General features: G+C 43.2%; 1 protein-coding gene across 2 annotated transcripts in view; it reads left to right on the top strand.

Moving 5' to 3' along the window:
* The first annotated feature begins 571 nt into the window (after window positions 1-571).
* Window positions 572-10,273, top strand: part of gtf2h1 (general transcription factor IIH, polypeptide 1) — an 82,014-nt gene continuing 72,312 nt past the window's right edge. The window contains exon 1 of one of the 2 annotated variants that reach the window (XM_078549004.1): window positions 572-692. The gene's annotated coding sequence lies outside the window, so the exon portion shown is untranslated. The remainder of the gene's footprint in view (window positions 693-10,273) is intronic. The other variant, XM_078549003.1, reaches the window with a different exon arrangement.

The raw sequence follows: 10,273 nt of genomic DNA, 5'->3' as shown, positions 1-10,273 counted from the left end.
GAGGGGGGGAGTGGGGTGTGGGGGAGGTTGGAGGGTGTGGGGGGGGGTCGGCGAGGGGGGGAGTGGGGTGTGGGGGAGGTTGGGGGGTGTGGGGGGGGGGTCGGCGAGGGGGGAAGTGGGGTGGGGGGGGGGGGGGCCGGCGACGGTAGTGTCGGCGAGGGGGGGAGTGGGGGGGGGTCGGCGACGGTAGTGTCGGCGAGGGGGGGAGTGGGGGGGGGTCGGCGACGGTGGTGTCGGCGAGGGGGGCAGTGGGGGGGGGGGGGGGTCGGGGAGGGGGGGAGTGGGGTGTTGGGGAGGTTGGGGGCTGTGGGGAAGAGATCAGGCTCCCGGTTGGGGGAGGGCGGGTTTGAGGCTCCAGGTTCGGTCGGGGGATTAGGCTCTGGGTTTGGTCCGGGAAGGGAAGATGAGGCTTCCGGCGGCCGCTGGGCTCTGAGAGGAAGAACTGAAACTCCAGTTCTGCAGATGCTCAAACTGCCCCGACCCGGCGTCTTCACATCACTGCCGGTCACGTGTCGTCCGCTGTCTTCCTCCGCTAGGAACCTTTGTCCGCGGGCCTCTTGTGCGGGTGTGTAGTTCCGGGGGGGGTGGGGGATGTCCGGAGACACGGGAGGTGCTGTCGCTGGTAGATGTCAGAGAAGTTGAAGTCGAGTTTTGAGCCGGAGCAGGAGCCTGAGAGAAGGAAGAGTTAGCAGGTACCTGGGAACAGGAAAGGACGGGTATGGAAATGATAGATCTTGTGTAGAACGCAGGCTCACCAGTATACCCGGAATGGTGTATGCATGTAATAGTGTGTTACATAAACTGTGACTGGATATTAGCAATAGACTATATCTAATCATGTGCCTGAGGTAGTGTGCACAACTAACAATGTGCCCAATAGTGTGTCGCATATTGTGTGTCTTATGCCTGGAATAGAACGTACATAACAATATGCCAGTATAGCATATACATTTTAGAGTGTGCCAGTATACCTAGGATATAGTGTGTATATAATAGCGTTCCAGTCTATCCAGAATTGTATGCCAATATACCTTGGGTAGGATGTACATAAAATAGTGTGCTATGCGGAGGGCGTCCTGGATGACTGGGGGCAAACCGTCAAGCTGCCAAAGAAAGGGAACCTTATCGACTGTAACAACTGGAGGGGCACAACACTGCTGCCAGTACCTGATAAGGTCTTCAACATGGTGCTTCTCAAGCAGAAGTAGACAGTACCCTTTGTGAAGAACAGGCAGGTTTCTGGGGTGGCAGATTATGCTGTGAGCAAATCTTTATGGTCAGGAACATCATGGAGCAAAGCCTATGATGTATGAGAAGCCACTTATCAGTTTCATTGATTTCAAGAAGACTTTCAATAGTATCCATCAGCAGTCATTCTGGTACATCGCAAGACAGTACGGCATTCCGTCACAATATATTAACATCTTCAGTGCCATATAACATGATTCCAGCTGTTGTGTCAAGACCAGCATGAGCACTATGGACTCTTGCAACATCATCACAGGAGTACAGCTAGGCTGCGTACCCTCCCCATTTCTTTTACTCTTGGCTATTGGTTTCATCACGAGGAAGGTGAGGGTGCAGACTTTGGCATCCCATGGCGACACCACCGGTTGATGGACCTGGATTTTGCAGACAACATCGCCTTGCTGGCCAAAGAATTGTGCATGCACTCCAAGACGTGACCACCGGTCTTGAGTAGTAGTGCAAAGGTTGGTCTACGCATCAGCCGCAAGAAGACCAAGAAAATGATGACTGGATGATAACAAGGCCCTCCCAACACCATCAGGCAACAGAATGTTGATTATGTTGACCACCTCCCCTACCTAGGAATTAATATCTCCGGGAGGGTGATTTAGAGATCGATGTGTACACAAGAATCGGCAAAGCAGCATCAGTTTTCCAGTGGCTCCACACAGTTTGGGCACCCAACACCATTAACACAACCATGAAGCTGCAATCCTACATGTCCATAGTAGTTCCAACTGCACTCTATGCCAGTGAGAGAATAGCAAAGGTGTCATGTAAGTTGAACATCTTTCTCCAGTGCTACCCATGTAAGATCCTGGGCATGATATTGGAGCGACAGCATCACCAAAGAAGAAGTACTACAAAGGACTGGTCAGAGGCGCCTGCAGGACATCGTGACAGAAAGATGACTGAGGCTGACAGGACATGTGTTTCCCCTCCTGGATGTTTGCCCCACCAGAGTGGCTATAGAATGGACGCTACCGCATGGAAGGAGAAGATGGGACCAGCCAAAGAAGACCTGGCAAAATACATTTAAGGAGGACCTTCGAGAGCGGGACACCACCTGGGCTGGAGCGAAAGATGGACCGGTGACGGAGTTTTACTGCCCACTGTCCCGCATGGGACCGGAAAAACTAAGCCTAAGTAAGATTATAGAGTATACATCTAATAGTGTGGCACTTTTCCCCAAGCCAGAGTGTTAGTGGATCAGTGGTAACACTCTCATCTCTGAGTCGGAAGGTTGTGGGTTCCAAGTCCCACACCAGCTACTTGAGCACAAAATCTAGGTTGACATCCCATTGCAGTACCGAGGAGTGCTGCATTACTGGAAGTGCTGTCTTTTGGATGATGTTAAACAGTGACCCCATCTGTCCTCTTAGATGGATGTAAAAGATCCTGTGACACTGATAAGAGCAGTTCTCCCTAGCTAAAATTTATACCTCAGGCAAATCACTAAAGCAAATTATCTGATGATTACTTTTTGTAGGACCTTGCAATGTGCAAATTAGCTGCCACATTTCCTACATTAGCAACTATGCTTGAGAAGTACCTGATATGGTTGTAAAGCACTTCTGGGACATTCTGTGGTTGTGAAAGATGCAAGTCATCCTTTTTTCTCTTGTTGCATCGAGCAGTGTGCCAGTATATCTGATAGTGTTTAACTCCTGGTATGGCACAATATGCTGGACAGAGTATACACCTGTGGGTATGCTGATACACTTCAGAAGAGTGTACATACAATATATACCCAGGATAGAACATTACTGTACAATATCATTTTATAATGGGAAAAATACAGATAAATGCGCTTGTACACCACAGTAATGTACAGTTAATGGTACGCCTGTATACCTGGAATAGAGTGTACATCTAATACATAGTACAAAAACATCATGTAGGTCATTGTGTTTTACTGAAATTTTATTCTCAACTGTGCAGCAGTGTAATAGAATAACCACTGAAAGGGGGGAGGAGAAACAGTGGCACATAGAGTTTCCTGCATTTGATCCTACTTTCTCTGTACACCTGTTGCGAAAGTGTAAAGTTGTCATAACAAGAATTATACTTCAACCGTATATATCTTTTGTAAGCACTATGACATGGTTAAACCCACAGTTGTAGATTAGATTGCTTTGAGATCTTGGACCATGTGGTTGTATTGAATATTGAGACTTCACAATTAAGTGAGGTAGTGTCAAACTGGTTGTTGCTATGGTTTGGATGCTGGCCTTTCAGCCCTGGAACCTGGACTCAAATCTAGCCCAGAATGATGAGATTAAAGTCTCTTCTCTCTGCTGATTTTAAGAATCCTGTGTGAAATGAGTTTGGACCACCTTGGCTGAGTTTCTAGGAGGCATTAGCCCACAGTGCAGAACTTAGACTAATTGTTAATGGAAATAATAGGAAGGATGTCATACTGTTGCAGTAGTGTAGGCACTCTTGAAGTTGGGGATGAGGCATGTTATGATAGTAGATTAGAGCTGACTGTGTTGGTGCTTGATACTAATACTGGATATCTGAAAGGAATGAGTTCAATTTTCTAGTACCAGCATCCCTCATGTTGATCAGCACAAAAGAAAATCAAAAATTATGGCAAGTGAATCAGGTAGAAATGCAGCTGCTGTTGTAGATTTTTTGAACTGTAGGTGGATACGGATAATAGGATCCATGTAGGAACATCACTAGTAACAACAGCTTGCATTTATGTAATGTCCCACATTTTAGAAAGATGTGATAACCATTAAGTGTAAAGAAAGAAGACAAACTTGAGCAGGGATGGAGAGTTGTGCAGTTGGAGTTAGCAGTTTAGGCCAAACAAAGTGAGGGAAAAGTCTTGAAAGGTGACTTTCAAAAGCAGGAAGGGAGATGGTAAGGCAAAAGATTTATAGAGAATGTTGGAGGGCTGGGTAACTGAAGGAGCAGTTAATGAGAAACAAAGAAGAGATCAGTACCAAAGGACTGAAGGGTACAAGTATAGAATTAGGTAGAAATTACAGCAGGGAACTAGGCCATTCGGCTTAACCAGTCCATGTTGGCGTTTATTCTCCACATAAATAATTGCCCTAATCTTGTTCCCATTCCCTTTTCTTCCATCCATCTATTCTTAAATGTTGACATTTAGTGACACTTCAGTCATTAACTCTGGTAACGCATTCCTGAGTTTGCAGCCTTTATATTAAAAAAAAGGCACCCGCTCTTTGCCCTTAATCGCATACATTTAATCATATCTGCCTCCTCATTCAAGATTCCCCAAGTGCTGGAAAAAGTCTTGTTTTTATCTACTGTATCCCATTCCTTCATAATTTTAAAGGTCCTTATCAAATTGTTCTGTAATCTCTTAATTTGTAATTAAAACAGTCTCAATTTTTCTAGACTTCCTTGGTATTTGTATTTGCACAGTTCAGACAGCATTTTAGTGAATCTGTGGTGTACTCGCTCTGGTGTCTCAATATCTTTCCTGTAGATTGGAGTCTAAAATTATACATAATCAGGCCACAGTTGGAGTACTAAGTTTTATATTGACTTATCTTGACAATTCAATTTGTATATCTTATACCTCTTGCATAGTTCTATCTCCTAGTTGTAGACCTGTAATATAAATGCCACTGTTGTCCTTCAACCTGTGTGAAATATTATTCATGAACTGATACATTGGTGAAGATCCAACTATTTTTCTACACTTGTATTCAACATCAGTGTTTGCCAGTTTCTTCCTATTGAAGTAGCTGCAGATATTCATTGAAAATGCTTGTCAAGTCTATTGTTCGAACCATCTTCAGTTACTCTACAGCCCAGAAAACCTTCCCTGTTTGGTATGGGTGCAGTAACTTCTCAGAAATATTCATCTGAAGTCCATCTCTCAGGCATAGTGAAATGAGAATACTGGTGTTTGAAGACAAGGAAATAGATTTTGGAAATTGATATAGATGACTACTGGGACACAATGTAGCCTGCTAATAGAAGTGTAGGGCTTTGAGTGGTTAAAGATGTGGATAGGAGCATTCTGAATGAATCGTAATTCAAGAAGGTAGAAGAGAGGAAGCCAGCAGGAGAACATTAGGCGGGTTGAACCTTGAAGTGAATAAAAGCATTGACTAGATGTTATAATATGCCTTTAAGGGATAGTAGCAGGCCATCACTAAGGGAAGTGTGTCATGTGATCCATCATCAGTTTCACTTTGGCCTGGAGCAGAACACAGCAGACATAGCTTTGCTGCTGATGTCCTCAAGCTTTCTACCCATGTTATATATGTTCACAGGTACCTAGAATTAATAAATGAACCCACAACGTGTTTGCACAATCCTATATGCCTTTATATCATTATAACACATGACACTCGAGTCACAGCAGCTGTGAGAAAAATGGGGTGACACTTTGAAGGTAGAAAAAGAGTGCTTTGGTTATGTGGTGTTGATGAGTATGAATGGAATTGGGTGAAGCATTACCCTGACGGGGAGGAATGAGGGTTTTCAGCAGTGATGAGAGAGGATTTTGGAGGTGGTGAAGTATCAGGTGGCCAAGGTGAGATGGGAGAGCGTTGGTGAGGTGGAGAAGGTGCAAGGGATGACAGGAAAGGATCAAGGCAAGATATGGAAATGAAAAGTAGGCAGGTGTGAGTGGCAACCATTTGTTGTACTCAGCAGAGCATTACGAATGTTTGGAATTCTTTACCCAAGAGAACTGTGGATACCCAGTCATTGAGTACATTCAAGACAGAGGTTGATATAGGAAAGAGTGGGACTGTGGAGTTGAGGTAAAAGATCAGTCATGATCTTGTTGAAAGATGGAGTAAGCTCGAAGGGCCAAATGGCCTACTCCTTCTATTTCTTATGTTTTATCTCCAAGAAGAGAACTTACTGGGGATTTCAAAGAGATAAACCTTGGAGGATCAGTTTGGACAGTATCAAGCCACCTTGCAGTTGATAAGTTAAGACGAGAATTCAAAGTCCAGGAAGATGTTGAGGGGGCCAAAATAAAAGTCAGAAATGCTGAAAAAGTAACCTGGGCTGACCTGTGCACAGTGGTCTAGTCAATCTTTAGAATCAGTGTTAATTTCGATAGGTCAGCAGCTGATTGGTGGGAAGTTGGAACTGTCTGGTGTTTGAGGACAAAGGGTGGATTTATATTTTATAAAAACATCACTGCTTTTCAAGCAGTTCTGGCACAGCTGCTCTTTCAGTGAATTTGTTTCTGTTATCCTTTCTCTTTAACAAAGCTTCAATTTTTCATCTTTCTTTGACTTTTTTATTCCTTCACCTCCAGTTTTGAATTTTCTCCCCCTCTTTCATTTCTGCTTTATATGTGACAGTTGTTTTCAGTGAACGCTTTAGTTCTTATGCTGTCCTGCTCTCTGCTGTAGTTTTTCCTCCTACAATTTTTTTTCTTTTTTGATAAAGGCTTCGCTTTGGTGTATACAGCCAAATAACACTGGGAAGCAGCCTTCTTGAATAGGTGATGGCGGTCAGCCTCTGAATTCTTAGAGCACTGTTGAGGAATCAGGCACACTCCTTCTGTAGCCTTTTTATAAAATGGAAACATTTTGACTTCGCAATATTTGGAAACACACACACTTTTCACTTGGACTCTTTCCGTAGGATCATCCCTGCATTGATCTTGGCAAACTGCAAGTGCAGCTGTGCCTTTCTTTCTTTGCCAATGTTCTTCCGTTTCTCTTTGGGTAAGGGTCCACTGGCATGTGCTGTTCTCCAATATCTCGCCCAGATGGTCATTCTTCATGTGTTAACCTTGTCAGTGAGCGTGCTGAACCATACCAGGCATCACAGTCCAGCCCATTTCAGAGACCACAAATTGTCACATCGACATCTAAGTTTTGTGTTGTGTGCAATCTTTGAGCGCTTGGTCATTTTGTTTGAATTAAACTCCTTGCTGCTGGAGGTCGTCTTCTGAATAATCTCTGGATTGTTACCTGAGCCACGAGCAAATTGGAGTAGGGTAAATAAGATTAGAGAATTAAATGCATGGCTCAAATATTGGTTTGGAAGAAATGGGTTTCGATTCATGGGACACTGGCATCTGTACTGGCGAAAGTGGGAGCTGTACCATTGGGACAGTCTTCACCTGAACCGTGCTGGAAGCAGTGTTGGCAGAGAGGGTTTTAAACTAAATAGTGGGGGCGCAGGATCAGGTGAGGCAAGATGTGATAAATTAAAGAGAGAGGATAAGGCAAGAGGGCAATAAGGGAATTGATAATGTGTGTGCGTGGCAGGAAGGGACAGAGTGTACAAACTTAAGAGCGTGCCAGCAGATAAGGCTAGAGCTTGTGAAAATAATAAGAAAACAGAATTAAAGGCACTCTATCTGAATGCACACATCATTCACAACAAGGTAGATGAATTGACAGCACAAAAGAAAGTAAACATATGAACAGACGAATTAGGAGCAGGAATAGGCCACTTGGATCTTCAAACCTGCTCTGCCGTTCAATAAGATCATGGCTGATGTGATTGTAACCTCAACCCCACATTCCTGCCTACACCCAAAAATCTTTCACCCCCTTGTTAATCAAGAATCTATCTAGCTCTGCCTTAAAAATATTTAAAGACTCTGCTTCTACCGCCCTTCGAGGAAGAGAATTCCAAAGACTCACGACCTTCTGAGAGAAAAAGTTTCTCTTCGTCTGTGTCTTAAATGAATGACTCCTTGTTTTTAAACAGTGACCCTAGTTCTAGATTCTCCCACAAGAGGAAACATCCTCTCCTCATCCACTCTGTCAAGACTCCTCAGGATCTCAAAGGTTTCAATCAAGTCGCCTCTTACTCTTCTAAACTCCAGTGGATACAAGCCTAACCTGTCCAACTTTTCCACATAAGACAACCCGCCCATTCCTGGTATTAGTCTAGTAACCCTTCTCTGAACTACTTTTAATGCATTTACATCTTTCCTTAAATAAGGAGAACAGTACTGTACACAGTACTCCAGATGTGGACTCACCAGGGCCTTGTACAACTGAAGCATAAGCTCCCTACTTTTCTAACCAATTCAACTCGTAATAAATTATAACATTCTATTAGCTTTCCTAATTACTAGGACAGATTCCTTTGAACCCCAGAGCTCTGCAATCTCTCACCATTTAGATAATAAGCTTTTTTATTTTTCCTGCCAAAATGGACAATTTCACATTTGCCCACATTATACTCCATTTGTCAGATCTTTGCCCACTCCCTTAACCTATCTATGTCCCCTTGTAGCTTCCTTATGTCCTCTTCACAGTTTATTTTCCTACCTATCTTTGTGTCATCAGCAAATTTAGCAACCATTCCTTTGGTCCGTTCATCCAAGTGATTTGTATAAATTGTGAAAAGCTGAGGCCCCAGCACTGATCCCTGTGGCATACCACTCATTACATCTTGCCAACCAGAAAAAGACCCATTTATGCCAACTCTCTGCTTCCTGTTAGCTAGCCAATCTTCTATCCATGAGAATATGTTACCCCCAACACTGAGCTTTTATTTACTGCAATAACCTTTGATATGGCACTTTATCAAATGCCTCCTGGAAATCTAAGTACAGTACATCCACCTTTATCCACAGCACGTGACTCCTGCAAAGAACCCCAGTAAATTGGTTAAACATGGCTTGCCTTTCACAAAACTATGTTGACACTGCCTGATTACCTTAAGTGCCCTGCTATAACATCTTTAGTAATAGTGTCTGACATTTTCCCTATGATAGATGTTAGGCTAACTGGCCTGCAATTTTCTGTTTTCTGTCTTCCTCCCTTTTTGAATAAAGGAGTTACATTTGCTGTTTTCCAATCTAATGGAACCTTCCCCGAATCTAAGGAATTTTGGAAAATTAAAACTAATGCATCAACTATCTCACCAGCCACTTCTTTCAAGACCTTACGGTGAAGTCCATCTGCACCCAGGGATTTGTCAGCCTGCAGCCCCAACAATTTGCTCAACACCACTTCCCTGATGATTGTAATTTTCCCGAGTTCCTCCCTCCCATTTCGTGATTTACAACTATTTCTGGGATGTTATTTTTGTCCTGTATAGTGAAGACCGAAGCAAAATTAATTCATCCACCATCTCCCTACTTTGATGACCAACTCCCCAGACACACTTTGTATAGGACCAATGCTCCCTTTGTTAACTCTTTTCTTATTTGTATATCTCTAGAAACTCTTACTATCCATCTTTAAATTACTAGTTAGCTTTCTCTTGCACTCAAATTTTTCCTTCTTTATTAATCTTTTTGTCATTCTTTGGTGTCCTTTATATTCTTTCCAATCTTCTGACCTGCCACCCATTATTGCCCAATTATATGCTTTTTCTTTATGTTTGATACTGTCTTTAACTTTTTTAGTTCACCACGGATGGTGGGCCCTCCCTTGAAATTTTTCTGTTTCATTGGAATGTATATATTCTGTGCATTCTGAAATATCCCTTTAAATGTCTGCCACTGAATCCCTATTGACCTATCCCTTAACCTCATTTTCCAGTTCACTTTAGCTAGCTCTGCTTTCATGCCCTCATAGTTGTCCTTATTTAAGTTTAAAATACTAGTCTTGAATGCACTGCCTCAAAATGAATGTAAAATTCAATCATATTATCGCTGCTACTGAGGGTACCTTCACTATCAGGTTAACAATCAATCCTATCTCGTTGCACAATACCAGGTATAGTACAGCTTGCTCTCTGGCTGGCTCCAGAACATGCTATTCTAAGAAACTATCCCAAAAACATTCTTTGAACTTCTCATCTAGGCTACCTTTGCCCATCTGATTTTTCCAGTCTATGTGTCGATTAAAATCCCCCATGATTATTGCTGTACTTTCTGACAAGTTCCCATTATCTCTTCTTTTATGCTCTGTCCTACCGTGTAGTTACAATTAGGGGGCCTCTACACCACTTCCGCATGTGACTTCTTTCCTTTGTCACTTCTCATCCTGACCCAAGCCGCTTCTACATCCTGAACTTAGGTCACCCCTCTCTAATGTGCTAATACCATCATTAATTAGCAGAGCCACCCCTCCACCTTTTCCTAACTTCCTGTCTT

Source organism: Cetorhinus maximus, chromosome 9 (genome assembly GCF_964194155.1).
Source record: "Cetorhinus maximus chromosome 9, sCetMax3.hap1.1, whole genome shotgun sequence".
In the NCBI taxonomy this organism is placed as follows: domain Eukaryota; kingdom Metazoa; phylum Chordata; class Chondrichthyes; order Lamniformes; family Cetorhinidae; genus Cetorhinus; species Cetorhinus maximus.
Note: the sequence above shows the minus strand (reverse complement) of the source record. Positions and strands in the feature narration are given on the sequence as shown.